Source organism: Podarcis tiliguerta (genome assembly GCF_965153285.1).
Source record: "Podarcis tiliguerta genome assembly, chromosome: 2".
NCBI classification, from domain to species: domain Eukaryota; kingdom Metazoa; phylum Chordata; class Lepidosauria; order Squamata; family Lacertidae; genus Podarcis; species Podarcis tiliguerta.
This window is the reverse complement of record NC_139535.1, coordinates 102,947,703-102,974,695: the sequence shown is the minus strand read 5'-3', so window position 1 is coordinate 102,974,695 and position 26,993 is coordinate 102,947,703. Positions and strand designations below refer to the sequence as shown.

Genomic DNA, 26,993 nt, shown 5'->3' with positions numbered 1-26,993 from the left:
TGGAGGTTCTCCACCCCTAATTTAAAACCACGGCTTTGCAGCGTGGTCATCCATTTTTTTCCATTCCATATCCAAAATAAACCCGTACAAATTTTACCTTCAGGCAGTGGGGAAAATTGGTAGCAAAATAACACCATGTTCCCAGACCATGGTGACTATCATTTTTGGCTTGTCCCAACTCAAAGATGCCTTGTGACAGCTGCTTCACAGATAACACATTAGCTGCATGGACGCAGCATGTCTGTTGTTGAATTTGATAATCAGGCACACGCATGTATTAGAGTGGTGGGGTGAGAACTCAGTCACATGGGTTTCCTCCTTGATCATACTCGATAGTGGTTTACATGCAGAAAATACATAGTGTGTAAAAACATCTGCAAGACTTGGGTGATGCTTGTATCTGTTAGCACCTGTTGCGTATTCATTCCCTAACTGATCACAGCCTTCAGTTCCAAGTCAAAAAACAGACTTGGTGGCGGTGTTTTGTTTTTGTTTTGTTTTAAAAAAGGAAGTTGGGTGTGTAGACTTCTAGGGTCTGTAGCTACCAAAAATAAACTGTAAGACAGAATCTCTTGGGTAGTAATCATTTTAAAAACCACTGATCTATATCCAGCAAAAGTGTTTTGCAATAAAACACTCTCAACCCCTCCGCCCCCTCACTTTGATTTCTAGATATAAAATGGTTCTGTGGAAATCATGATCAAAATTCTTCTGTGGTCTCGCATTTCATGTCCAAACAAGCATTAGCTTTTGGGGGCAACCATATAATTGGCAACCAATGATATATCTTCCTTTCTTTTGGGAAAGAGATGGGAATGCAATTCATAAACAGAATAGGGGGTGAGCTATCTGAGAGATAGGAGTCTGCATGCATTCGACATGCCCATGGTGTTTATTTTGCTCATGTGAAATTGTACGTCTCTCCCTACGCCTTGTGAAGCAGCCTTCTTCCCATATTTGATGTCCTCCCAGATGTTTTGAACTACACCTCTCATCATCCCTGACTGCTGGCTATGCTGGCTGAAGATGATGGGAGATGGAGGCAAACAACATTTTGGAGGTTTGGGGTAGGTGGCTGAAGAGAAATGCTTGGAAATTTGTTGACTGCGTCTGTAGAAGATTCATGATCCAAATAACGCATTGGGGTAACTGACACACCTCAAAGAGTAGGGTGGTATTTTGGTGCCTTGGAAAACTCCCTCGCCTCTTTCCACTGCCACCAATGATCTTCCCTATAGGTTCATTGCATCTGAGACCCGGGTGTGCCCTAGAGTAATCTCTTTTTTTCTGAAGGATTTTATTACAACTACACCCCAGAGCTGTTTAGTATCAAATCTCCTTGATGTCAAGCAACTCTTGCCAAACATCTGGGACAAATTCAGCCAGTGTAGTGATACGAAGTAATCTAGAAAACAAACCAGGTTGTCTCCTTTGAAGATATGCCTCTATATTATTATTCGTCTGGATGCCCTTCGCAAAAGGGCAGAAAGGAGATTCAATGGTTTCCTCTGAAATGGGATGACCAATTAAAATTATTCTATATGAAGCATTCATGTATGCTTCTGTATCTCTTTCCTTTGGGTTGCCTACAGATTTCTCCCACTTGATGTTGTGATCATATACACCAGCCTTTCTCAACCTGTGGGTCCCCAGATGTTGTTGAACTACAACTCCCATCACCCCTAGCTAACAAGGCCAGAGCTCAGGGATGATGGGAGTTGTAGTCCAACAACATCTGGGGACCCACAGGTTGAGAACCGCTGATATACACCAATAGCAAGCTACCTGAGTCCCCATCCTTATGAAGCCAAAACAGCACCATCTAAACATAAGGGGCAGGGGCAGGCTTGAGGGAACCCCAAAGTTTACAGACATTTACAAAGATCTTTAGGAATCAAACTCTGAGGAGGAATGTCCAGTGCATCTCAAGTGAGGACTGAGCATGCGCAGAGGGCACTGAATGTTGATTTACGGTCAGGGATGAAAATGGGGAGTTTCTTGGGGGAAGGCATGGCTGGCTGGAACCCTGAACAGGAGTGCGCCACACAGCAGCTTCCTATTGCATGTCCAACATGTAAGGGATCAGTTGCAGTTGATTGAAGAGATGGGGAGGTGGATGAACGGGATGGGAATCATGAGAGACCAAGAAGAGTATTAGCAGAATCAAACCAGGAAGCCACCGAAATTATCCATAGCACTGGAAAAAGGAACAGGATGGGCCATGGTAATATTGGTGACAACAGAGCAAGAAGCTCTTAAAGTCCAGTGGATATTTATGGTGGTTCCCACTGCAGTGAGAGTAATAATAATGGGATGATAATTATGCCAGCTCTTTTTAATTGCATTGCCGGCTGAACTTCTAAGATCACCTCTCCGTTTGGCACGTGTAACTTTTGAAATGCGCTGACGTTTACTTCCGCCGTGCCACTGCTGCCTTTTTAGTTGCGGTCATGGCAGAAAGCAAAAAAAGATTGCTGAACTACATCTCCCACCCCACCCCTTTGTCATGTGTATTATGGGGATTTACAAAATCGTTAGCATCGACTGCAACCACTGTTAATATCCTTTTGAAGGCACAAAAGTAATTAGCCACCGTGTGTGAACAGCAAGAAAAGGGGGTTGTTTTAAGTATCACATAATCTTATGACCATTCACCTTTTTAATACATTGGCATTCAAGGGAAGATAAAAGGAATGGTGGAGTATTGCAGGTTGTTCGTTAGTTTGAACGTTACCGAAGCTTTCGCCTTTGCAAGTCATTCGTTCTAACAATGCATGCAACATTTCTTCTGAGCGGTTTGATGCTTATTCCCCAACATCACCAGCGATTGGACTTTGATAGCACAGGGTTGCTGATTTCATTGACATAGCTTTTACAGGATGGAGGTAGAGAGAATCTGAACGTTCGATTCCATACGGGTTTGAGCAATGGGTCATTTATGCTTTGTTTTACAAGTTGGAAGAACCAGGCATGTTGAGATTTGTGAGACAAGAGAGGGAGAAGTTGGAAGGACACAAAGAGAAAGTGCTGGTTTTGGCCAGGGCAGAAAGCGATAGGTTGGAAACTGCTAGATGAATTCTAGCATCGGAAATACTGCATTGCTAGAAGTATGTAAAAAAGTTTGGATAAGCATGTGTTGGGGGCAGGCTTGGGTTAGAGCAGGGTCCCCAGCTGTTTTGGACTACAACTCCCATCATCCTTAGCTAGCAGGACCAGTGGTCAGGGATGATGGGAGTTGTTCTCCAAAAGCAGCTGGAGACCAGTTTGGGAAACCCTGGGTTAGAAGATACGGGATTCCTAACAAGGTGATGGATGATTACTTATTTGGGTCCTCAGCCCAAATACTTTATATTCGAGGCAATCTTTAAATGAAACTTTGTAAGTGATGTGCCAATGCTGTTGTGTTTGTTTATAGCTATTGATGTATATGATGTTGCACAGAAATACGTTTGGGTTTTTTTCAAGTGGCTATCTGAATTTCTTAAACCGACCGTCTTTGTTATATTCTAGTGCCTTTGCCTTAGTGCAGCAATTTTGAAAGAGTAGATAGAGCAAGGATGGGGCACCTTGGACCTTCCAGATGTTGCTGCATCACCTCTGACCATTCCTTGTGCTACAACATCTGGAAGACCACAGGTTCCACATCCTTGGGGTGGTGACACCTGAAAAAAGAAAGAGAGAATATTCTTGTTTGTGTGGGAGCTTTCAAAAAAAAAAAAGTTTGAGATGTGCTAATGTATGTACAAAACACCTGAAAGGCAAATGTTGATAAATGTAGAGTCCAGGAATCATGAGGAGTAATTGGATAATCTGTTGTAATCTGTTCCAGCCCTTTTACCAAGGGAGAGTAGGGTTGGCCAGTGAGTTTTGTCATTCCCCCACCCGCATAGGATGCCTTAAGGCAGGCATGGCCAAACTTGGCCTTCCAACTATTTTTAGGACTACAACTCCCATCATCCCTAGCTAACAGGACCAGTGGTCAGGGATGATGGGAATTGTAGTCCCAAAACAGCTGGAGGGCCAAGTTTGGCCATGCCTGCCTTAGGCTGTAATCTTACATCTACTTAGCTTAGAGCAGCCTTTCTCAACCTGCAGGTCCCCAGATGTTGTTGAACTACAACTCCCATCACCCCTAGCTAGCAGGGCCAGAGCTCAGGGATGATGGGAGTTGTAGTCCAACAACATCTGGGGACCACAGGTTGAGAACCGCTGGCTTGGAGAAAGCCCCACTGAATTCAGCTGGACTTACTTCTGAGTAGCATGTATAGGATTGCACTGTTAGGTAGGATTCCAGTTGCTGGCTGAGTGTTAACCTGTCAAGTCCTATCCACTTGGCTCTACGTGTGAATTGGCTTGGATTAAGCCCTTGCATATAATTGCACACGCCCACATCAGCACTGTCAAATCGAAGGAATGGATCTGTCCAAGAGCTTCAGTTGTCAGAGACTTTTTAAGGCACATTGCTTCTAATCTCAGAGAGGAGAAGCCATAGTTGCCTAGGTCATTTCTCCAATCATTGGCATGAACCAACTGATCCAAAACGATGGCAAGGGGCTGTCCCTGCTCATTTGGCTTATCAATGTGTGGTGCAATCCATAAACCAGTTAACAGTGAAGCTGTCAGTATAATCTACTTACAAACCTAAGTATGCAGTCCAGTTGAAAGCCTTGGGTATCACTACTGGGCCATACCATGACCCAGTTGTGGTCCTGCCATTACTAAAAAAATGTTAAGGAGGAAGAAGAACCTGCTCCCACACAAAAAAATGGAATGACTTTCCATCATATTTCCAGAGCCTTCATGGGCTTGTTTGACCGAATGGGCTTTTTTTGTACTGGGACCCCTGTTGTGCCAGTACCACTTAGGCATTTTCCCCCAGTGCCATGCAGAATAGATGAGGTATTGAGTTGATAAGCAAAGGACTCTAGCAGTTGTCAACAAAAGGAAGCTGTTGCATGATCTAATGTGTTGAAGGAATTCTGCATTTACTTAACCAATGCAGCTGGCAGAAGCTGTCCTTTTTGCTTTTCTCAGACTCTTAATCCTTGTCTTCATCTCCCCAACCAACCCCAAGTGCCACTGACCTTCAAGGCCTAAGAGCTTGTAAACTGCAAAAAGAATAGCTACACCTGTGAGCAGCAAAACGTTGCCACTGGTATGACAAGTTTGCAACCCAGCCAGAGTCTCTGCCAGGGGTTTAAGACACATCCATCATATTGGAATTTCTATGGGAGTCCTGTTGTTGACTTGGTATGAATGTTATGGATGTCGCAGGGTGGTTAAGGCAACAATTCTGGATGGAAATTGGAACTCTGGAATATAGGATGTCTAGCAAGTTTTTCCGCGTGCATAATATACAGCTGTTAAGAACCCCAGGAAGCAATATTAATCTCTAGGGCTGCCATACGCCCAAGGGGAATTTCTGAAAGGTGGTGCTGGACCTTGAAAAATTGTGGTGGGGGGGTTGGCATTTTTGTAGAAAATTTGGGGTCTTTCAGGGTGTCCTGGTTTTTACTTTTGGAAATACGAACCCTATTTATCTCAGACAAGAGATATTCATGGAATGCATTTGTGTGGCCGAACAAGCTCATTGATATTCCTGTCTAGTGGGAAAAAGAGCTAATACTAAAGCACTTCCTAATGCATTTTGAATGTGTGTGCGTGCATATAAACTACAAATGTCAAAATGTGAATTTTAAGTATGAATGTTGAATTCTAAAATTCAAAATGCGAATTTTAGTTTTCAAATATGAATGGGGAAACTTGACAGCCGGAAGCCAACCTTGCACCAGAGTTTTGGGACCTGGGCAGCAAAAGTCAAATTGTAGTAATAAGTATTGAAGTCCAAAATCCATACTTTAGCAGTAGGTCTTTATTAGGTCCAGCCGTAATTTTGTAAAAGAGTAGCAAGCTTTTGAGTTCTTCAGAACTCCTCCATCAGGTAAGTGTTCTGGAGAACTTGAAAGTTTGGCGATAATTTGTGCACCATTTTGTTTGGTCCTGATAAAGGTTTACTGCCCGATGACAGATTTGTGAGTTTTCAATTACGGGCCAGCAGAGCTACCCTTTTTGCTTTGGAAGAATTTTAAGGCATATCATTCGCTTGAAAATTGCTGCCCTTCCAGACCAACCGATGTTGGGGAATCCATCCGTTTCCGTCACTGTGCAAACTTCTGGTTCTTGTGAAGATGTGAGCGGTGCGGCATGACTTATGCACTGTGGAGAAGGACCATTCATGCAGCCAAGCACTTATACAAAGGCCAAGCCAAAAAGGGAGAATGGGAGGGATGCTGCGAAGCCCCCATTCAACCGACTGGACTCATAACCACGCCTATCATCTGTGTAAATCCCTTGGCTTTTATCACTGCTCACTCTTCCTTGTAAAATTAACATTCTGCCCATCCGAAGCTAGCAAGGCAGGGAAAATAGCTTCGACCTGCGCCGACACGCTAGTATGCTACAAGGCAGTACCTACGTTGCACTTCCAGTATGTTTCAGTACGGATAATATACTGAGAATTACTGTAAACTTTTTATTGTGGGAGCCATTAGTTTTGCTTTGTTGCACAGATTGTACTTACGAGTTAAGGGTTGGGGTTTAAAAAGAAAAATTGTTTTGCATGATTATAGTTTTTAGTATTTGTGCCTTTAACTTGCCTGTCATGACTGTGTACAGATACCTCCCCCCCCCCCTTTGATCATCTGTTTGCCAGTGGCGTAGCATGGGTTGTCAGCACCCGGGGCAAGGCAAGTAATTTGCGCCCCCTAACCCGTGGATTTGTGCCCCCTAACCCTAACCCCCAGATGTTGCGCCCGGTGCGGCCGGGCCCCCCTGCACCCCCCACGCTACGCCACTGCAGTTTGCAACGACTTTTACAAATTTTGATGGTCTTTTGTTTGTTTCTGCTCATTCTTATTCCTCCTGGCACCTGCCCCCCACCCCCCACAAATCTATTGTAAATGTGTATATATAAAATAGAACTGGATTTGTATTTCACGTGCCTCAATAGGATGTAAAAAAAAAAAAAAGAAACGATTCATTTTGTACAGATTTTTCTTTAGCACTAATTCTTGTCCTGAATATTTAGCAACTTAAAAATAACTAGTTGACCTGTCTTATTTCTGAATCGTTGTGTTGAATGGAAGGAGTAATTCTCTCTTGTCTTTTTGAAAAAGCAGTGTGTGCTTGCCACACAAACACAAACACACACACACGTTGTAATCCTTCCTGGTTTGCTGTTATTTATAATGAGTTACATCTATTTTGTCCATTCTTAGAGTCTGGAACAAATTAAATTGATGGCTTACGCAAACATGCTGTTCATTCGCTTTTAAGAAGGGGTTATCATCTTCCTCCTTTCAAATGAACTGGAGTGGACACTTCTGCAGAGATGCTTCCTATTCCATGCTGCTTATTCTCAGCCTTACCCTGTTCCACACCCCTGAACTGCAATATGGGGTTGACAACACTCACCTAGCTTGAAAGAATTGCTAAAAAAAATAATAGTGCTCCCGAGAGCTTGATGTAGCCTGTCAGCTTCGCCTTTGAGCCAGTGCCAACGACTGGGCTCAACCTCTTCAGCCCCGACTGGGCACTCCCAGAGACCTTCCACTGCGGGGAGCAGGTCTAAGTGCTGTGGACTCACAACTTAAGAGCTGTGAGCACCAAACTCAGTTCCAAAAGTCAGCGGAGCACAGCAGAGTATGAACCACACGAACGACAGCTCTGAAGTGTAACTTCTTTTATTCTTTACAGCTACTGCATAAACTAACTAAAGACTAATCGGAGACGCTGGACTGCATGAGTGTTAGAGCTGCTTGAGCAGTCACCTTATCTATATACCAATAACACTCAGACTCCCACAGGCTGGAGCAGAAGAAGCGATGAGCAAAGTCCGCTCCCTCCTTTCTGAAACATTGTCAGCAGGTTCTTGCAATGGGAGGGGGAAAACATCCTCATAGCCCATAGCCTAATATTATGTGGCCCGTAGCACGCTGCAGATCCACCTCTCCGAGAATCTCTTCCCCCTCTGTGTTTGCATGTGTGAAAAGAGTTGGGGAGCGAAGGAGATGGGTTAGCACAGAAGGAAGGTGATGGGATGGCCCAGGTAATATGGGGCAGGGAAAGGGGGCAGCACACTGTGTGTGTGAGAGAGAGAGAGAAAAATATACTCGGAGTCGAGAGTGGATTTCATGCTCTTTATTCAGCTCATAGTGGGAGGAGGAATGAAAGTTCCCCCAAAGTATCTGCTTTATATACATTATTTACACAATGGGCTGCATGTGATTGGCTAATTCCAGAATTCTCCTGTAGGCCAATCGGGTTGTGGATTCACTTCCATCTGGAGCTGGATTGGGTGGCTCCTGCAGACCCATCAAACTGCTGCATTGTTCTAGGACCAATCAGACTGCTGCATTTTTGATCCTATTGTTCTAGGACCAATCAGACTGCTGCATTTTAGATCCTATTCAACTCAGTACATAACAGTGAGAGAGAGAGAGAGAGGTGGAGCAGCAGAAAGAAAGAGGGAAGGTGCCGAAGTAGAGAGAGAAAATTACTGCTGCAACCTCCAATCACTTTGTCTCTATCTGTCCCTGCTACTGGCATGTGGCCCAGGCAGATTATCCCCAAGGAAATGCACCCTTGACAGAAGAATACGACTCCATCAGCATTAATGGCTGCATTAATTCCATCCACACTTATTGGAACATAAGAAGTTGCCTTATACCCGCTCAGATTACCTATCCAAGTCCATCATTTGCTGCTCTATGGCTGTGGCTTTCCAGAGTCTCAGGTAGAAAGAGGTATTCCCATACCTGAACTTTTTATCTGCAGAGGACAGGAATGAATGAGAGCCCTTCGTTACGTTAAGCATAGACTCTGCTCTTGCGCTAAAGAGTCTGTTTCCCAAACTTGGGTCTCCAGCTGTTTGGGGACTACAACTCCCATCATCTCCAGCTACCAGGACCAGTGGTCAGGGATGCCCAGTTTGCCCAGTTGCAAAGGGATAATATCAACAATATGGAAAACGCTACTTCAAGATTCTACAAATTCCCTCACCCCAGTTTGCCCAGTTTGGTATTGGGGACACCTGACTTGCCAGTACTGTAAAAGTAAAGGGACCACTGACCGTTAGGTCCAGTCGCAGACGACTCTGGGGTTGCGGCGCTCATCTTGCTTTACTAGCCAAGGAAGCCAGCGTACAGCTTTCGGGCCATGTGGCCAGCATGACTAAGCCGCTTCTGGCGAACCAGAGCAGCGCATGGAAACACCATTTACCTTCCCGCCGGAGTGGTATCTATTTATCTACTTGCACTTTGATGTGCTATCGAACTGCTAGGTGGGCAGGAGCAGGGACTGAACAATGGGACCTCACCCCGTCACGGGGATTCGAACCACCGACCTGATCGGCAAGCTCTAGGCTCTGTGGTTTAACCCACAGCACCACCCACGTCCCACCAGTACTGTGGTACAAGTGAAAAGGATCTAGGGGTCTTAGTAAACCACAAGCTTAATATGAGTCGACAGTGTGAAGCAGCAACCAAAAAGGCTTATTTGTTCTATCTGGTGGCAAGCACCACTGGCGTAGACGGTGTGTCAAGTCCAGATTCCAGCAGTCAGGAAACACAGACCAGAGTCAAACCCAAACCACAGTCCTGCAGAGATCCTAGAACAGGCTTCCTCAACCTTGGCCCTCCAGATGTTTTTTGGCCTACAACTCCCATGATGCCTAGCTAGCAGGACCAGTGGTCAGGGATGATGGGAGTTGTAGTCTCAAAACATCTGGAGGGCCGAGGTTGAGGAAGCCTGTCCTAGAACATCCAAGCCAAGGTCCATCAACATGGACCTTGCAGGTGAGCAGAAACAACGCCTCAGCTCTGCTTCCCTTTTAAGCCTTGCAAGTTGATTGTAGCCTCTGGGCTTGATGAGGCAGGTGGCCTTCACCTGTCCTGAGCCAACTCCAGCTGAAGAATAACACACCTCCTCCCCAAGCTAGCAAGCCCAACCTTTGGCTGTGGGTCCTTGCCTGCCTTAGCCTTCCAGAGCGTACCTCCTGCTGCTCCCTATGCCTCACAGCCCACCTTGTTCTGGCCTGAGACTAGCAGCTGTGAGTCTTGCCTGATCCGCCCCCTGTCTGGGTTAGGGCGGGCTGTATTCCCAGCTTACCCATGGTGTGCGCAGGAAATCGAGTTCATGAGATGATGAAATTCCAAGAGATCTCTCAAGAGAGAAAGACATAAGGTTTGACGGAGATCTTTTCCAGCGGCCGATTTCTCAAAGAACATCACATCACCTCTGCGGGTCCCGTACAGCTAAGACAACAAAAGTTCCTGCGGAGGTAAGAGTTCCTGTGCTCTCATGATAGTTAGTAAAGCACATGTGGGGAGGGGTGAGCTAAAATAGGAGACGCATTTTGTGGAAAACTTTTGCCTCCTGGAAATTGCGTACCTGTACCACATTCTAACAAAAAATGTCTCTCTCCCCACCACCACCTTACAGATTGAGGACGGTGATTTATTTGCATCTAACGAAATTGTATACATCAGAATAGCTATACCATTATTATTGTTATTAATAATAATAATAATTTATACCATCATCAAAAGTCAGGCAAAATGGATTAATCTGCTCCAGACTTTTAAAAACAACCCCTAAAACAGCCATTTAACATGAATTTTACTATTTAACGAGACCACTGATCCATAAAATGAAAGCAATAGACAATGTACTGCAGTCACACAATCAGTAGCTGAACTGGGTTCCACACAGTCACAAAAACAAAACGAAAAGAGCCGCAAAAACAAACCGACCTCAGCATAACACTCAAAACGGAAGTGTGTCACTCAGATTAGAAGCATAACACTCAAAATGGAGCACGTTCAGCTTACGGAAAAAGTTCACAAAACGGAAGACTTACTTCCGGGTTTGCAGTGTTTGGGTTCCAAGTTGCTTGAGTACCAAGGCGTTTGAGAACCAAGTTACTACTGTACTTTAAAGCATTTCTAAATTGCTTAATGTTTTAAAAGCCTCTTAAGTGGTGCACACTATATGCTGTTTCCAAACAACATCCAGCAAAAGAAAAAACACCACCTAAAACTAACCAAACAACAGTATATAAATATATAAAGGTGAAGATTTGACACTTTCTCCCCAGTTTTTGATCTGGGCTTCCACTGAAATGAGGCTGCATTTTAAGTAGTATTTTAATCTTGTTTTTAAGTTGTATTTTAATCAATTGTTTTTATACCCGATGTTAGCCGCCTTGAGTCCAGTCTTGGCCAGGGAGTGTGGGGTATAAATAAAATAAAAAATAAATAATATAAACAGAAGTAAAACAAAGATTTGAGGGAGTCTTGCACACGCACAAAATTGTGGTATTGGAGGAGACATGGAGGAAAACCAAAGGCTGGGAATAACAATAACTTGGGTCCTGCTTGTAAGCTTCTTGCAGGCATCTGGTTTGCCACTGTGAGAACAGGAACGTGGATAAGATGGGCCTGGGGCCTCATCCTGCAGGGCTCTGTTGGATGTTTCAAAGTGGGAAGCTGCTGTGCGATCAACGGACTTTTCCCAAGATAATAAATTTGGATTGCACGCTTCCCCGCTAAAGTGCCACTGAAAGGAGCAGGGCTCCAACAGCAGCATTAAAACATTAAGCTACAGAGTTAAAAGACAAGCCGGCAGTAATAGCAACACACCTTAACAATATATATCCTTATCAGGCAAGTAGAATTGATTGCTGTGCTGCTGTTGCCGGTTTTTCATTTTTGCAGAGATTAGGGTAACTACCAACACCCAGCAGGTCAACCTGTGTGAATGTTTTCCTCCCTCTTAAAGTAACCTGCCCTTTTGGAGTGTGATTAGATTTGTGTTTAAAATGCTAAAGGTCACTAAGAGGAAATAAAGTCAATAGTGAAATGGGGCTGAGTGTCACAGACTTCTTATTTTAATTGGCAACATTAGCATTTTAAACATTTCCTCAAACGAGCTGAAAAATGCTGGCCAATCCCCCTTCTCCTCCATATATTTTGGCTACCCATGCAAGATCGCACCTCTTTATATTTCGCATTAATCCGTACGCTCCAAGATTTTTCCGATGAAAATAGGACATCCTCTTCCATAATAATTATTATTATTTGACTGAGTTGCCTCAGCCACTCTGGGTGGCTTCCAACATACAATAAAAAACATTATAAAACATTGGACATTAAAAACTACCCTATCCAGGGCTGCCTTCAGATGTCTTCTGGTTCAGACAGGGGTCACATAACTCCATACCCTCCAACATTTTGCCAGTGAAAATAAGGACGTCCTAAGGTCTGTTAACTGCACATTGCTTTGAGATTATAGCTAGGGGATTATAGCTAAAGGTAAAGGTAAAGGGACCCCTGACCATTAGGTCCAGTCGTGACCGACTCTGGGGTTGCGGCGCTCATCTCGCTTTATTGGCCGAGGGAGCCGGCGTACAGCTTCTGGGTCATGTGGCCAGCATGACTAAGCCGCTTCTGGCGAACCAGAGCAGCACACGGAAACGCTGTTTACCTTCCCGCCGGAGCGGTACCTATTTATCTACTTGTACTTTGACATGCTTGCGAACTGCTAGGTTGGCAGGAGCAGGGACCGAGCAACGGGAGCTCACCCCATGGCGGGGATTCGAACCACCGACCTTCATATCGGCAAGCCCAAGGCTCTGTGGTTTAACCCACAGCGCCACCTGCGTCCCTGGATTATAGCTAGCTTCACACTGAAATCCTCGGGATGCCAAACAGGCAAGTTCACATATATATTAATAGGGTTTCATAGCTACACAAGTTATTAACTGATGGGATTTGCCTGTTCCCAAAGTCCTGTTACGAATAGGCCCTTTGCCCTGCCTTATGCCCAACACACACACACACACAGGCTCTTATGTGTAGGAAATATTTATCCAAGCAGGTCACAGTCTGGGCTTGGCAGTAAGCTCAGAGTTCGAGAGTCATGATCCTGGAGTGCAGGAAAGGCACTCAGAACTGGATGGAAGCTGCAAAGATATCCTGACAGTTGCCCCACTTCACCTGCCACACTTTTTAAAAAAATGTTTTTACTGAAGATTTTCTTAGAATCATAGACTCATAGAGTTGGAATAGACCACAAGGGCCATCGAGTCCAACCCCCTGCCAAGCAGGAAACACCATCAGAGCACTCCTGATATATGGTTGTCAAGCCTCTGCTTAAAGACCTCCAAAGAAGGAGACTCCACCACACTCCTTGGCAGCAAATTCCACTGTCGAACAGCTCTTACTGTCAGGAAGTTCTTCCTAACGTTTAGGTGGAATCTTCTTTCTTTTAGTTTGGATCCATTGCTCCGTGTCCGCTTCTCTGGAGCAGCAGAAAACAACCTTTCTCCCTCCTCTATGTGACATCCTTTTATATATTTGAACATGGCTATCATATCACCCCTTAACCTCCTCTTCTCCAGGCTAAACATGCCCAGCTCCCTTAGCCGTTCCTCATAAGGCATCGTTTCCAGGCCTTTGACCATTTTGGTTGCCCTCCTCTGGACACGTTCCAGTTTGTCAGTGTCCTTCTTGAACTGGGGTGCCCAGAACTGGACACAGTACTCCAGGTGAGGTCTGACCAGAGCAGAATACAGTGGCACTATTACTTCCCTTGATCTAGATGCTATACTCCTATTGATGCAGCCCAGAATTGCATTGGCTTTTTTAGCTGCCGCGTCACACTGTTGGCTCATGTCAAGTTTGTGGTCAACCAAGACTCCTAGATCCTTTCACATGTACTGCTCTCAAGCCAGCTTTCTTGGGTTACCAAAGTACGTACAGTGTCTCTGCTTTGAGTTCAGGGAGTTCCTTCTACAGATCATTCATATTTGATGTGAGACACTGTTATAGAGAGTATAAAAATGGGGGAGAAAAGAGGTGGGAGGAGAGAATAAGGTCGTAAATTTGCATTATTCTACATAGTGTATGTGTAAAGTTTTTGTGTCAGTGTCACATGGGTAGGTTCTGTTTCTATTCATTTATTAGTTTTTGTTGGCAGTGAGAGAGTTTTGGGGGACAGGGAATGGATGGTTGCTTATAGTTGACCTGCCCCACTTTTTGGGGGGGGGGGGTTGTAAACAAAATCTACCCTTTTCCCCTTATGGGGTATCCAAGAGCCCGTATAGAGTCCTTACGTGGATTCCCTATTGGTAGGAGAAAATAAGGCACGCGGGTGGCGCTGTGGGTTAAACCACAGAGCCTAGGACTTGCCGATCAGAAGGTCGGCGGTTCAAATCCCCGTGATGGGGTGAGCACCTGTTGTTCGGTCCCAGCTCCTGCCAACCTAGCAGTTCGAAAGCACGTCAAAGTGCAAGTAGATAAATAGGTAGCACTCCAGCAGGAAGGTAAACGGCCTTTCCGTGCGCTGCTCTGGTTCGCTAGAAGCAGCTTAGCCATGCTGGCCACATGACCCGGAAGCTGTACGCCGGCTCCCTCGGCCAATAAAGCGAGATGAGCACTGCAACCCCAGAGTCGGTCACGACTGGACCTAACGGTCAGGGGTCCCTTTACCTTTACCTAGGAGAAAATAACAGAGGCCAACCAGAGAATACTGCGAAGCAAAGCAGCTAGTAAGCCTGATCTTTATTGATCTGTCACAACTATATTTCTGCCACGTTGTAAAGATGAGAAAGCAAGTGAAAGGGATTCCTTTCTGAGTTTTGAAAATCGTGGTTCATGGATGACTTCTTCAGGACAATCCTCCGCAAAGTATCAATGTGATTCTGGGGATCACAAAATCAATGAGTGCAGTACCACAGCACATCCCCCAACCCTTTTCTTTCTCCGCAAATGGCAAGCTTCAATCCTAACAGCGTGACATTTTAGAAGTTAACATCTCTGTGTGTTTTTTAAATATCATGTTAACAAGTGAGGACAGTAGATGGTGCTCTAAGATCTTTGTTCAATTCTTTAACAGCGACCAGAAACGAGAGGGAGCTAGCCAGGAACCTAGAATGCTAAAAACTGCCTTTTTAATGAGCGCCACAAGCAACCATGCTGTGTAACTAGCAGATAATGGATAGTTCTTTGCATCTGCCGAGCACATTATTATTTATTGTATGTTTAGATGCCCCTTCAACTTGAGTTCCCAGGAAAAGACTCGGATGAGTTGGTTACCGCAGCTGTTCATTGGCTGCCTCAGCTCATCCAAGCAAGCCAGTGCTATCAGGGCAGAATTTTGGGGAACAGAAGCCCAGGGCCCCCCACTCAGCAGGATGGGGGGAAACCGCCCCAAGCATTGCAACGGAGCTGGCTTACAGCATTTTGAAGTAAATGAAGTAACAAACATTACCATCTAAGCAGAGGCCTCCCTGGGAGATCATTTGAAATATGTGAAGTGGTGGCAACAGCGTCCAGAGAACCACTGATTCAACTAAGTTTTGGTCTGTGCAGACTTGTTGAAATTAATGGACCTAACTTAGTAATAGGCCTGAGCGATGTATTGATACTTCGTCCAGGACCGGTAAACAAAAACATCTTGGAGATCCCGGGCCATAGGGACGTTAGGCTGGCCTCAACCAAAGCCAGGGCTTTTTCGGCTGTGGCCCCAACTTGGTGGAACGCTCTGTCACAAGAGACCAGGGCCCTGCGGGACTTGACATCTTTCCGCAGAGCCTGCAAGACAGAGCTGTTCAACCAGGCCTTTGGTCAGGGCACAGCCTGACCTCCTCCTTTGGTAATCCTCATAGAACACTAGCCCAATGGTTGCCATTAATTTGAATCTGAATTGATTTTAGAATGAATTGACTTTAGAATGTATTTCAATTAATTGATTGTGATTTTATGTAAACTGTGTTACTTTTACTGTTGTTAGCCGCTCTGAGCCCAGCTTCGGCTGGGGAGGGGGGGGATATAAAAATATTATTATTATTATTATTATTATTATTTTATTATGAGGAGCAGACTGCAATGGCAGCTTTACCTGGCGGTATACCACAGGTGAAAGCAACACCCCTCCTGAGTCCCTCTGCTACCAACGCCGCTTTCAGCATCAGTCCACTGGTAGCAGAGGGACTCAAGAGAAGGGGCACTTTGACCCGCAATATTTTTTTTAAAAAGGTAAAGGACCCCTGGACGGTTAAGTCCAGTCAAAGGCAACTCTGGGGTTGCAGCGCTCATCTCGCTTTTCAGGCCCAGGGAGCCAGCATTTATCCAGTGGCAGCTTTCCGGGTCATGTGGCCAGCAGGACAAAAGCGCTTCTGGTGCAAAAGGACACTGTGACAGAAGCCAGAGAACATGGAAATGCCGTTTACCTTCCTGCCACAGCGGTACCTATTTATCTACTTGCACTGGCGTGCTTTCGAACTGCTAGGTTGGCAGGAGCAGGGACCGAACAACGGGAGCTCACCCCATCATGGAGATTCGAACCGCCAACCTTCCAATCGGTGAGCCCAAGAGGCTCTGTGGTTTAGACCACAGCGCCACCCACAATATACTGCCAGGTGAAGCCGTCATCGCTCTGCCCTGCATACCACAGAGGGAGGAACAAGCTGAATTGCCAGGCCGATACAGCTTGTCCTGTCCCCCCCCCCCCAGCTTCATTAAACGGCTCCCACCCCCCAGCTGCCCGAGCCACAATGCCTAGCACAGGAGCCACAGAGGCATGGGGTTGCTCAGCTGGGGGGCAGGAGCAGTTTAATGCTCAGCTGGGGGACAGGAATCTTCCAGCACCCCATCTGAGCTGTGTAAAGGAGCCCTAATGCTCCTGCTCACGAATGGGGGGGACGACATTGGGGCTGGCTCATTTTGGCAGGGGGAGCCCTCCTGCCCCCCAACAGAGCAGCACAAAGAAACTGCGTCATCCCGGCCCATTGGGGTGAAAGCGCCTCAGCTCCTGTGGTGAGACCTGTGGAAGTTTCACCCTGGGCCTCACAAGGCTAGGATCAATGTAGGTTGCTCTTTCAACATCGTAGTGCATTGGCAGATCGCAATGTTTGGCTAGTGGTACATCGCCCAGCCCTACCTGGTCATTAATTTCAATGGGTTGGTTCTGAGCAAATAGTTGAGTGCTGCCTATTACGTTTAGAGTCTAAAAGGAGTTAAATACAGCACTGTTTGTGCAACACATGGTCAGACCTAAAGAAGTGGGTAACTCAATCAGATGGGCAAGGTATTATTATTATTATTATTATTAGCCAAAAGCTCACATGTGGACTGTACAGAGTGGCAATTTTATATATCACCGCTAGAAAAAAGCATCACAAAAACCAGCAGATTCACACAAAATTTGCTTGTACTAAAGAAAAAGAAGAATTTCCCCAGCCACTCCTGGCGGCTACCAACATATATAAAAACATAATAAAACTTCAATTTTAATTTCTATGCCATCTTTCTAAATCGCTACACAGTAGCACCTTAGAGACCAACCAAGTTTGTTCTTGGTATAAGCTGCACACGAAAACTTATACCAAGAACAAACTTAGTTGGTCTCTAAGGTGCTACTGGACAATCATATATATATATATGTATGTATGTGTGTGTGTGTGTAATATTCAATAATCAATCAGAATAGTACGCAATAACATTAACTCTCAAAACATCAGCAAATAATAACAAAGCAGAAATTCACTCAACAGTTACAATAAATAATTACTAAACTATGATCGATAAAAATAACCGCAAGTCGCAATGCGCGGAATATCACAATACATACAAAACCATATGAAAGGGTCAAATCGAGAAACAAAGACCAGTTATAAAACTATTTTTTAAAATAGAAATAAAAATCCTGAATTATTTAAATGCAAATTCAGAAATAATTGAAATGCAGTACATCTCGCCACAGTGGGGAAGACTGCAGCCAGCTGATCTCTGGGCTGGCCTGGGCTGCTGGCCGGCTTCTTAAGTGGTGATGTGCCACTCCCAAACCCTCCCTGCTTTCCCTTCTCCTGATTTGTTATCTGTAAACCAGACTTGGACCAGACGGCCCTTCGAATAGAGGGCTATGTCCTCTGTAGTGTGTGTGCCCCCCCCCCTTACTGGGTATCCAGTCCTTCTCTCCGCCTCCGAAGTGCCCTCTGGTTATCTCCTTCATATGAAGAGCAGTCAGACTATTGTGGTCTTTAGCCCTGTTGCAACACAGGGCAGGTAACCAGAATGATGCTGGCACACCGTGAAATTTGCATTCTGCTCTGCTGCCAGAGTTAAAAATGGGTCTCTGAGCCAATTGGGGTTGCGGGTGGAGTTTTGGACCAGGGCCTGGGAGGCGACAGTTCAGATCCATTCTCAACCATGAAGCGCAGAGGGTGGTTTGGGGCAAATCAGTCTCCTTCTGCCTAAACCTACCTTGTCGAGTTGTCGTGAGGATGGAAAAGGAAGGGGGGAAACAAGACACATGTGTACCTAGAACTCCTGGGAAGAAAAATGGGGTATGATTGTAACAGTAAAACCGTGAGTGATGGGGTTGGGGAGAGAATGTTGTTTTCAACTGTGCATTCGATAAAAAACATCCTGCAATTCCAGCTCTGGAAAGAAAACAGGAGTGTTTCTGCAGGTGCTCAGAGGAACTGTATGCCAAGTTGCTATTTCTTTCTTTTTCTTCTTTTTAAGAACAAGCTGATTCTCCTCACAACTGTCCCATTTGTGGGGAGTCCCATTTGCAGAGCCGCACGACTGTCCCCTTTCAGAAGGTATCTGAAGGCAGCCCTGTTCAGGGAAGTTTTTAATGTGTGACATTTTAGTGTATTTTTTGTCTTTGTTGGAAGCCGCCCAGAGTGGCTGGGGAAACCCAGCCAGATGGGCAGGGTACAAATTATTATTATTATTATTATTATTATTATTATTATTATTATTATTTCTGCCCCAAAAATAATGCATTCCCCAGAGGAAAGGCCACTCTGCAGATGCTCAGAGGCACTCAGCCTGAGCTGGCTAAATGTATTAAAACTAATAATCTAGTAATCCTTAAACCACAGCTGTCAATTTTCCCCTTTTCTTGCGAGGAATCCCATTTGGAATAAGGGAATTTCCCTTAAAACAAGGGAAACGTTGACAGCTATGCCTTAAAATCCCGATTAAAGCAATATTATCGAAAAATAAACCTCACTTTGGGAGCACGTTTAAAAAATTCAAGGGAGCCCCCCCTCCCAAGTTTCTCAGTTTAAAGAACAAAAGCTCCTGTTGACTATTGCAAGGAGAGGCCATCTTTAACCTTCTATTTTTGCGTTGGTTTGGGAAGCGGAGTCTGCCTTTGCCTAGACCAGCAGCAGCGCTACAGCCCAGCCAAAATGGCTTCTGGAGCGAACGAGGAATCGGAGCACAGGCACCCTTAATCCGGCGTCTGAGCCGATTTTGCCACTCGCTTGTTTTCAAGGCATCAGACCCTTCGGGAACCGCGGACACCCTCTTTTCGTCTCCCGCTGAAGCAGACGGGAGGCAAAACGGGAGGCAAAAACAGAGCAGTCTGCCTTCCTCCAAGCGGTGCTGGGGTTTTAAAAATGGCTGATTTCCATTCCTTCCCCGCCGGGTCCATCATGAAACTTTGGTCTGCTGTTGCCTGGATTCGAAATTCCGAGCGCCCCAAATATAAAAAATAGAGACCTGGCGGGTGCAGTTTGCATACCATCTAATCAGCATTGCCCTTCAAAACATGAATTGCACGCCAATTTTATTTTTGCATGGGAAGAGAAAGATGCACCGGAGCTGCTCCCCTTTGCACGCCGGTTCGCTTGCAGCCCATTTTGGAGCAACTGGTGCTCCGCAAGCGCTTGCAAATGAATGGGGAGGCGTGTTGCAATGGGTGGGGTGAGCGTGTGTGTCGAGCTGCGCGTGCATAAAGATCGCGAAGCTCGCCCGCCGAAGGCGCCCGGGCGCGGCGCTTGCAAAAGCCCTTTTCGTTTTGGCAAGGCGATCGAGCCTTGCCCTTTCCTTGCTTTCGCTTTTTTTGCAACAGAAGACGCTGGAACGGGGCGCGCGAGGCGGATGGAACGTTCGACCGCGCAGGCAGCACGCGAACCCGGAACCTCCCTTCCACTGGCTGCTTTTCCCTGCTGCTAGCCCGTCAGGCGCGGTGGCCAAGTGGTAAGGCGTCGGTCTCGTAAACCGAAGATCGCGGGTTCGAACCCCGTCCGTGCCTCGGAATTTGGGACTTTAAGCTGGCGTCACGGCTTGCAAAACGAGGGCGATGGGAACGTCCCTTTCGCGAGCCGCTTTTTGTTTTGCCAGCCTCGTCTTTCCTTTCCTGGAATTTCCTCTGCCCGCCCCCACTCTCGCTTTTGAAGTGGAGGTGGGAGGATGAGGGAGGAGGGGGAAGGGCTAGCATTGCGGGCTTTGCCACCCTGTTCTCCCTCCCCCCCCCCTTGGCTGCTCCTCCCTGGGGAGGCGCTCAGGCACGTGCGCAAGCGCTCCGATTTGCCCTGCGAGAGCAGCGGGAGCTCGGAGCGAAAGCGGCTGCAAGGCCCCTCCACTGTACGGGGAAGCAGGCCTGCAATAATAATTAATAATAATAATAATTTATTATTATTTATACCCCGCCCATCTGGCTGAGTTTCCCCAGCCACTCTGGGCGGCTCCCAATCAAGTGTACAGCCCAGCCCAGCAGCCCAGGCCACCACAGAGATCAGCTGGCTGCATTCTTCCCCACTGTGGCGAGATATACTGCATTTCAGTTATTTCCGATTTTGCATTTAAATATTTAAATGCATTTAAATAATTTCTATTTCTTTACAACAGTATCTATCTACTACTATCGATCTATCTACAACTGTCTATTTAATGCTGTACTGTTGAGTTTACAACAGTACAGCGTTAAATATTAAAAACTTCCCTAAACAAAAAAAACTTCCCTGCAAAAGATTGCTGCAGCTGCAAAAGACCGCCGCAGGGGTGCCACGTTCGGAAGGCTAGTTAGGAAGCCGCGTTAGGAGCCTTTGCTGCAGCCCACGCACGGAGCGCGAATGGGAAATGGCGTTGCTGCGGAGGAGAGACCCACGCGAGGAGCCACATGCATGCAAACAGACAGACTGTCTTCGCGCAGCAAAGGAGAGAGGCCATGCAACTCCCTCGAGGGGCGTTGCAATAAAAACAACCACCACCACCCCGTGGATTTTCCCTTGGTGGCACCGGGATCTTTCCTTAAAATAAAAAACGCGTGCAGCATTCCCACCAGAACAAAAAATAAATAATAATAATACTTCAATCGCTGCGTTTGCTGCTTCAGGCTTGGTCTTGCACAGAGCGTGCATGCGACGCAATGCTTTTGCAAGAAACCCGAGACAGGAGGGAGAGCGCCCCCCCCTGCTCTTGACGTCATGCGGACTTGTTTATCTGACACATGAATTGAATTTATTTGCGATGGGGGAAATCCTTGGACGTGCGGGGATGGCTCGCTCCTGAAAGGAGGAGGAAAACCTCCCGCAGAGGAGGAGGGCATTAAGAGGGCGGGCGGGTTTTCGCTGAATAGGACCCCGTCCGCCCGCCCCCGCACGTTGGGGAGCATCCTCAGAATTAGGACCATCCCTAGACGGCTCTGCAGTCAGTCCGCGGCCGGAAGAGGGAGCAGGAATTTTTCGCCTCGCGTTCAGCTGGAGCCCTCTGTTTGGGGGGGGGGGGGAGGGATGGGGGACTCCCATCCAAGGACTATTAGTTGTAGGTGACCTTGTTTAGCCTGGGAAAGATGTGGATTTTTAAAAAATGGTTTCCAAGACCTGGCCTCTGCATGGATGCTGCAAAAATGGAATCGGGGATTCCAGGAAAGCCAGCCAGATGGGTGACTAATAATAATTATTAATAAATAATGATAATTATATATATATGCCAGCCATCTGACTGGTTTGCCACAGCCACTCTGGGCACCTTCCAACAAATTAAACAAGTTAAGCACAGTTGTTGTTGTTGTTAGTCGTGTCCGACTCTTCATGACCCCATGGACCAGAGCACGCCAGGCACTCCTGTCTTCCACTGCCTCCCGCAGTTTGGTCAAACTCATATTCATAGCTTCGAGAACACTGCCCAACCATCTCGTCCTCTGTCGTCCCCTTCTCCTTGTGCCCTCCATCTTTCCCAACACCAGGGTTTTTTCCAGGGAGTCTTCTCTTCTCATGAGGTGGCCAAAGTATTGGAGCCTCAGCTTCACGATCTGTCCTTCCAGTGAGCACTCAGGGTTGATTTCCTGAAGAATGGAGAGGTTTCATCTTCTTGCAGTCCATGGGACTCTCAAGAGTCTCCTCCAGCACCATAATTCAAAAGCACAGTAAAACATCTCAAAACTTCCCTAAACAGGGCTGCCTTCAGATATCTTCTAAAAGTCAGATAGTAGTTTATTTCTTTGACATACGATAGGAGGGTGTTCCACAGTGAAAGCAACACTACAGCCGCAATTTGCCACTTCCTCGCATGCGCACGACATCATTTTGAGCGTCTGCACATGCACGAGCAGCAAAACCTGCTCCGTTACTTCTGGGTTGCCGCAGAGCGCAACCCAAAAATATTCATCCCGAAGCTACTTCAACCCAAGGTATGACTGTACTGAGTAACCCCTTGATGCTGGATCTCAGTGTCCGGGCTGAACGATGGCGCAGGTATAAATTATACAGGTATAAATTTGCATGCCACCCTGTACCCGCAGGTTTCAGGGTGGTTCACAAGATAAAATCACAATATAAATAATAGTAATAAATCATCCCTCGCATGGCATTTTAATATTTATTTTAAATTGTACTATTGTTACTTATTTCCAATATAATAAAATACAATAGAAGAAGCAATAAAAAAAAATACAATTTGACACCATGTAGCATTTAGCGCAGCATGTTACAATTGCTACAACAGGCAGAAGAATCACGGAGTGGTTTGTCAAGACCCTCAGCAATTTCTGAGTGGTCCGTGGGGAAGAAAGTCGCTATTAAAGTCCCATGCAGCTGGGGGGAAAGTTGGCAGCCCTACTGATTTGCTTGACATAATTAGGTGTTATTTCACCCTGGGTTTTTTTTCTTGACTTTTCTCTTCCCTAATGAATTGGAAGGGGGCAGGGAAGGGCACGTCCACATCTTGTGGCATGCCCTTAGATCAGTTATGTAGAAATTATGTAACATTTCTTATAGATGATACAAGTGCCTGATGGGGTTTTCCATTTGATTTGAATGACTGGTTTTCAGAGAGGCATCCAAACCAAAAGAGGAGGGGGAAAACACAAAATAATTGTGGACACTGTTGTCAGGGTTGTCTAAAGGCCCAACAACCACATGCTCTCTGATGGAGCACCAACCGCTTCCGAACTCATCTCCCCAGTAATGTTTAGGACATGAAGCACATGCCAGATGGGTGGAGTAAAGTAAAGGCAAAGAGACCCCTGACCATTAGGTCCAGTCGTGGCCGACTCTGGGGTTGCGGCGCTCATCTCGCTTTATTGGCCAAGGGAGCCAGCGTACAGCTTCCGGGTCATGTGGCCAGCATGACTAAGCCGCTTCTGGCGAACCAGAGCAGCGAACAGAAACGCCGTTTACCTTTCTGCCAGAGCGGTACCTATTTATCTACTTGCACTTTGACGTGCTTTTGAACTGCTAGGTGGGCAGGAGCAGGGACTGAGCAATGGGAGCTCACCCCGTCGCAGGGATTCGAACCGCCGACCTTCTGATCAGCAAGTCCTAGGCTCTGTGGTTTAACCCACAGCGCCACCCGCGTCCCGGTATATCTACATTTAAATCAACCGAGCAAGCAAGTCCCACCCCCTCCACCGCCCATGGCTGTGTTTGACCAAGATCTCACCAGCTCCCTTTTTCATTTTTGTTTACAAGCTAATGTTTAGGCCAAAGGCTGGCCCGCGCTGCATTTCTCTCCACGAAATGCAAACTTGCAGTTCAAAAGGGTGACTCGGCAGACAAACAGATCGACCCAAAGAGCAGGCAGCACAGACTTTCTGGACGGAAGCCCAGAACTTGTCTATGATTTCACGTCAAATGTCTCTAGCCTTTCCCTCCTACTACTCCACTGTTGGCTAATGGACAACAGTTTTGCCTGCAGAACTGAGGAAACTCAAAGCTTGTAGGCTTCCAACAGCAGGAGAGGTGATGAACATTAATGTAGTCCTAGAAGCAGCCCTGAGATATTCACAGAATCATGGAATCAGAGTAGGCCTTGAAGTAGCCTTGAAGTCTACTCTACTGCGCCAGAGGGAGGGAGTACGGAGTTAGTGTCCCCCCCCCCAACAGATGGCTTTCCAGTCTTGGCTTGACATCACCAACCCATCCCTTCCAGGTGACTGGTTCCTTGGATGAACTACTTTTTGATTAATTGTTACATCCCCCCCCCATCCCTCTGTCAGCATCGCCCTTGAGCCAGTGCCACTAACTGGACTCATGCACTTCAGCCCGACTGGGCTAGGCGAGCTGGGTAGCACTTCCAGAGACCACCTTCTGCACAGGAACAGGTCAAAGTGCTGTGGACTCACAGCTTAGAGTTGTGAGCACCGGATTCACTTCCACAAGTAGACAGTCGTCGCACAGCAGAGTACAGCAGAGTCTAGCAGAGTATATAAGCAACTCGGAGAGCAGCTCTGTAGAATATCTTCTTTATTCTATCTACAACTATTATACAACTATATACAGAGCTAAATGAGCCTAAGCATAAAGAATGCTAAACCGCACTGAGTGTCTGCAGCTGCTCTTAGCAGCAACCTTATCTAAACACACAATCTCTCTCTAACACTCTCTCTGTCCGACACACTGACTGACTGACTGACTGACTGACTGACTGACTCTCTGACCGACCGACTCACTGACCGACTCTTTGATGTGGTGCTGGAGCAGAATAAGTAGAGAGCAGAACACGCCTCCTCCTCTCTGCAAAATCAGCAGACTCCTCAGGAGATTCTTGGATATGGGAGGGGTGAAATCTCCTCACCCTCCTGTACTTAAAGCATTACAGAAATAAGAACTTATATTTTGTGACTACAGATAGTAATTGGCTTTATTTCATTTTTACCCCACCCTTCGTTCAAGGGACTCGGAAGAGAAGCATACATGATTGTCACCCCTCCAATTATCCCCATAAGAATCCAGTTAGATTGTAAAAAAAAAAAAAAAAGAAGCATTTTTGTTAGGGATTTCAGAACAAGACCTGCCAAGAAAAACAAATAATCTATTTATGTATGCTACAATAGCGGCAAGAATCTTGATAGCACAAGGATGGAAGAATGAGGAAATCCCAACGAAAGAAGAGTGGCAAGAAAAATTGATGAGCTATGCAGAGTTGGCTAAATTGACATATAAACTGAGGGACAAGGACAACTGTGACTTTAAGGAAGAATGGGAACTTTTTACAAATTATCTGAAAAGACAACAAAATGAACTGGACTCCTTGGCAGGTTTTGAATAAACATACACAAATTTATTGGTTGATAACATAGACAACACAAGGATATATATAATTTTATAACATGCAGAGAATAATATGTGAAGAGAAATCAGAGGAGCTGAGGGAAGTCCCTGGTGGGGGGGGGAGGGATGGAAGGGGGGAAGGGGGAAAATAATGTATGTGATTATATGGTTTGATAATTTGTTATGTTGAAATTGCTTAATAAAAATATTTTTTTTAAAAAAAGAATCCAGTTACATAAGTTGTGTTGGAGAACATCTGGTCAAATGTGACCCAATTGACTTCATGGACCTGAACTTGCCCTGAGTCCAAATCCCTTATACCAGTGTGGTGTAGTGGTTAAGAGCGGTAGTCTCGTAATCTGGTGAACCAGGTTCGCGTCTCCGCTCCTCCACATGCAGCTGCTGGGTGACCTTGGCTAGTCACACTTCTCTGAAGTCTCTCAGCCCCACTCACCTCACAGGGTGTTTGTTGTGGGAGAGGAAGGGAAAGGAGAATGTTAGCCGCTTTGAGACTCCTTCGGGTAGTGATAAAGCAGGATATCAAATCCAAACACTTCTTCTTCTTCTTCCACACTGGCATTCTGGGCACCTGTTTTTCATTTATTTATTACGTATCCCACCCGTCCTTCATCGAGCTCACGGTGACGTACACGGTTTTCTTCCCATGTTATCTTCACAACAACCTTCTGAGGTGGGTTAGTCTGAGAGGACTGACTGGCCCAAGGTCACACAGTGAGCTTCATGACATGTGTGGGCATTTGAACCCAGGTCTCCCAGGTCCTAGTCTGGTGCTCTAACCACTGCACCACATGTTTCTGACTAAACATGCTTAGGATTCACTAATAATGATAATAATTTATTATTTATACCCCGCCCATCTGGCTGGGCTTCCCCAGCCACTCTGGGCGGCTTCCAAAAAAATATTAAAATACCGTAATACATCAAACATTAAAAGCTTCCCTAAACAGGGCTGCCTTCACATGTCTTCTAAAAGTCTGGTAGTTGATGTTCTCTTTGACATCTAATGGGAGGGCGTTCCACAGGGAAGGCGCCACTACCGAGAAGGCCCTCTGCCTGGTTCCCTGTAACTTGGCTTCTCGCAGCGAGGGAACCGCCAGAAGGCCCTTGGTGCTGGACCTCAGTGTCCAGGTAGAACGATGGGGGTGGAGACGCTCCTTCAGATTACTGACTACATCAGTTGGGACTTAAGTGATTGTACAGAATGAGCCCAAGACATTTTTCTGCCTCAAGCCAAAAAAAAGTCCCCTCCCACCCATTGTTAGTGGTAAAAAATACACTAAACTTATTATTATTATGTTGTTGTTGTTGTTGTTTGTTTTATTTATATCCTGCTCATCTGGACAGCGGTATACTCTGAGCCCCTTACAGCACATAAAAAACGTATCTCTCTACCCTTTAACAACTCCACCAAAATTTGATGCGTAAGGCAAGCTATCCCATCCTGCCCAACGATAGGGCTGGACTTGTTGGCACGGCTGATAATGTGTCCTACTGATTTCAGTGTATGGAGCATGCTCCCAAGCACTATGTATAGAATCAGATTGCCAACTGATAAGAAGAAGAAAATGGCCTGGCCAAATCTTGTTAATACAGTGGTACCTCTAGTTACATACTTAATTCG

General features: G+C 46.0%; 1 protein-coding gene and 2 long non-coding RNA genes across 7 annotated transcripts in view; 2 read left to right on the top strand and 1 right to left on the bottom strand.

Annotated features, from left to right (window-relative positions):
* The window catches only part of RAB11FIP4 (RAB11 family interacting protein 4), a 196,450-nt gene extending 189,138 nt beyond the window's left edge, over window positions 1-7,312 (top strand). For 4 of the 5 annotated variants that reach the window (XM_083427519.1, XM_083427520.1, XM_083427522.1 and 1 more), the window contains one exon: window positions 6-568. The gene's annotated coding sequence lies outside the window, so the exon portion shown is untranslated. Of the gene's footprint in view, window positions 1-5; window positions 6,704-6,859 lie in introns of those variants that run through there. The other variant, XM_083427518.1, reaches the window with a different exon arrangement.
* An 874-nt stretch (window positions 7,313-8,186) lies between these two features.
* On the bottom strand, window positions 8,187-12,290 carry LOC310671799. The gene is made up of 2 exons (XR_014508205.1): window positions 11,700-12,290; window positions 8,187-8,392 (listed from the first exon to the last, which is right to left on the bottom strand). It is a non-coding gene; the product is annotated as an uncharacterized lncRNA (long non-coding RNA).
* A 6,551-nt stretch (window positions 12,291-18,841) lies between these two features.
* LOC310671755 lies at window positions 18,842-25,456 on the top strand. Its single transcript, XR_014508154.1, has 3 exons — window positions 18,842-20,057; window positions 24,079-24,230; window positions 24,974-25,456. It is a non-coding gene; the product is annotated as an uncharacterized lncRNA (long non-coding RNA).
* The last annotated feature ends 1,537 nt before the right edge of the window (window positions 25,457-26,993 follow it).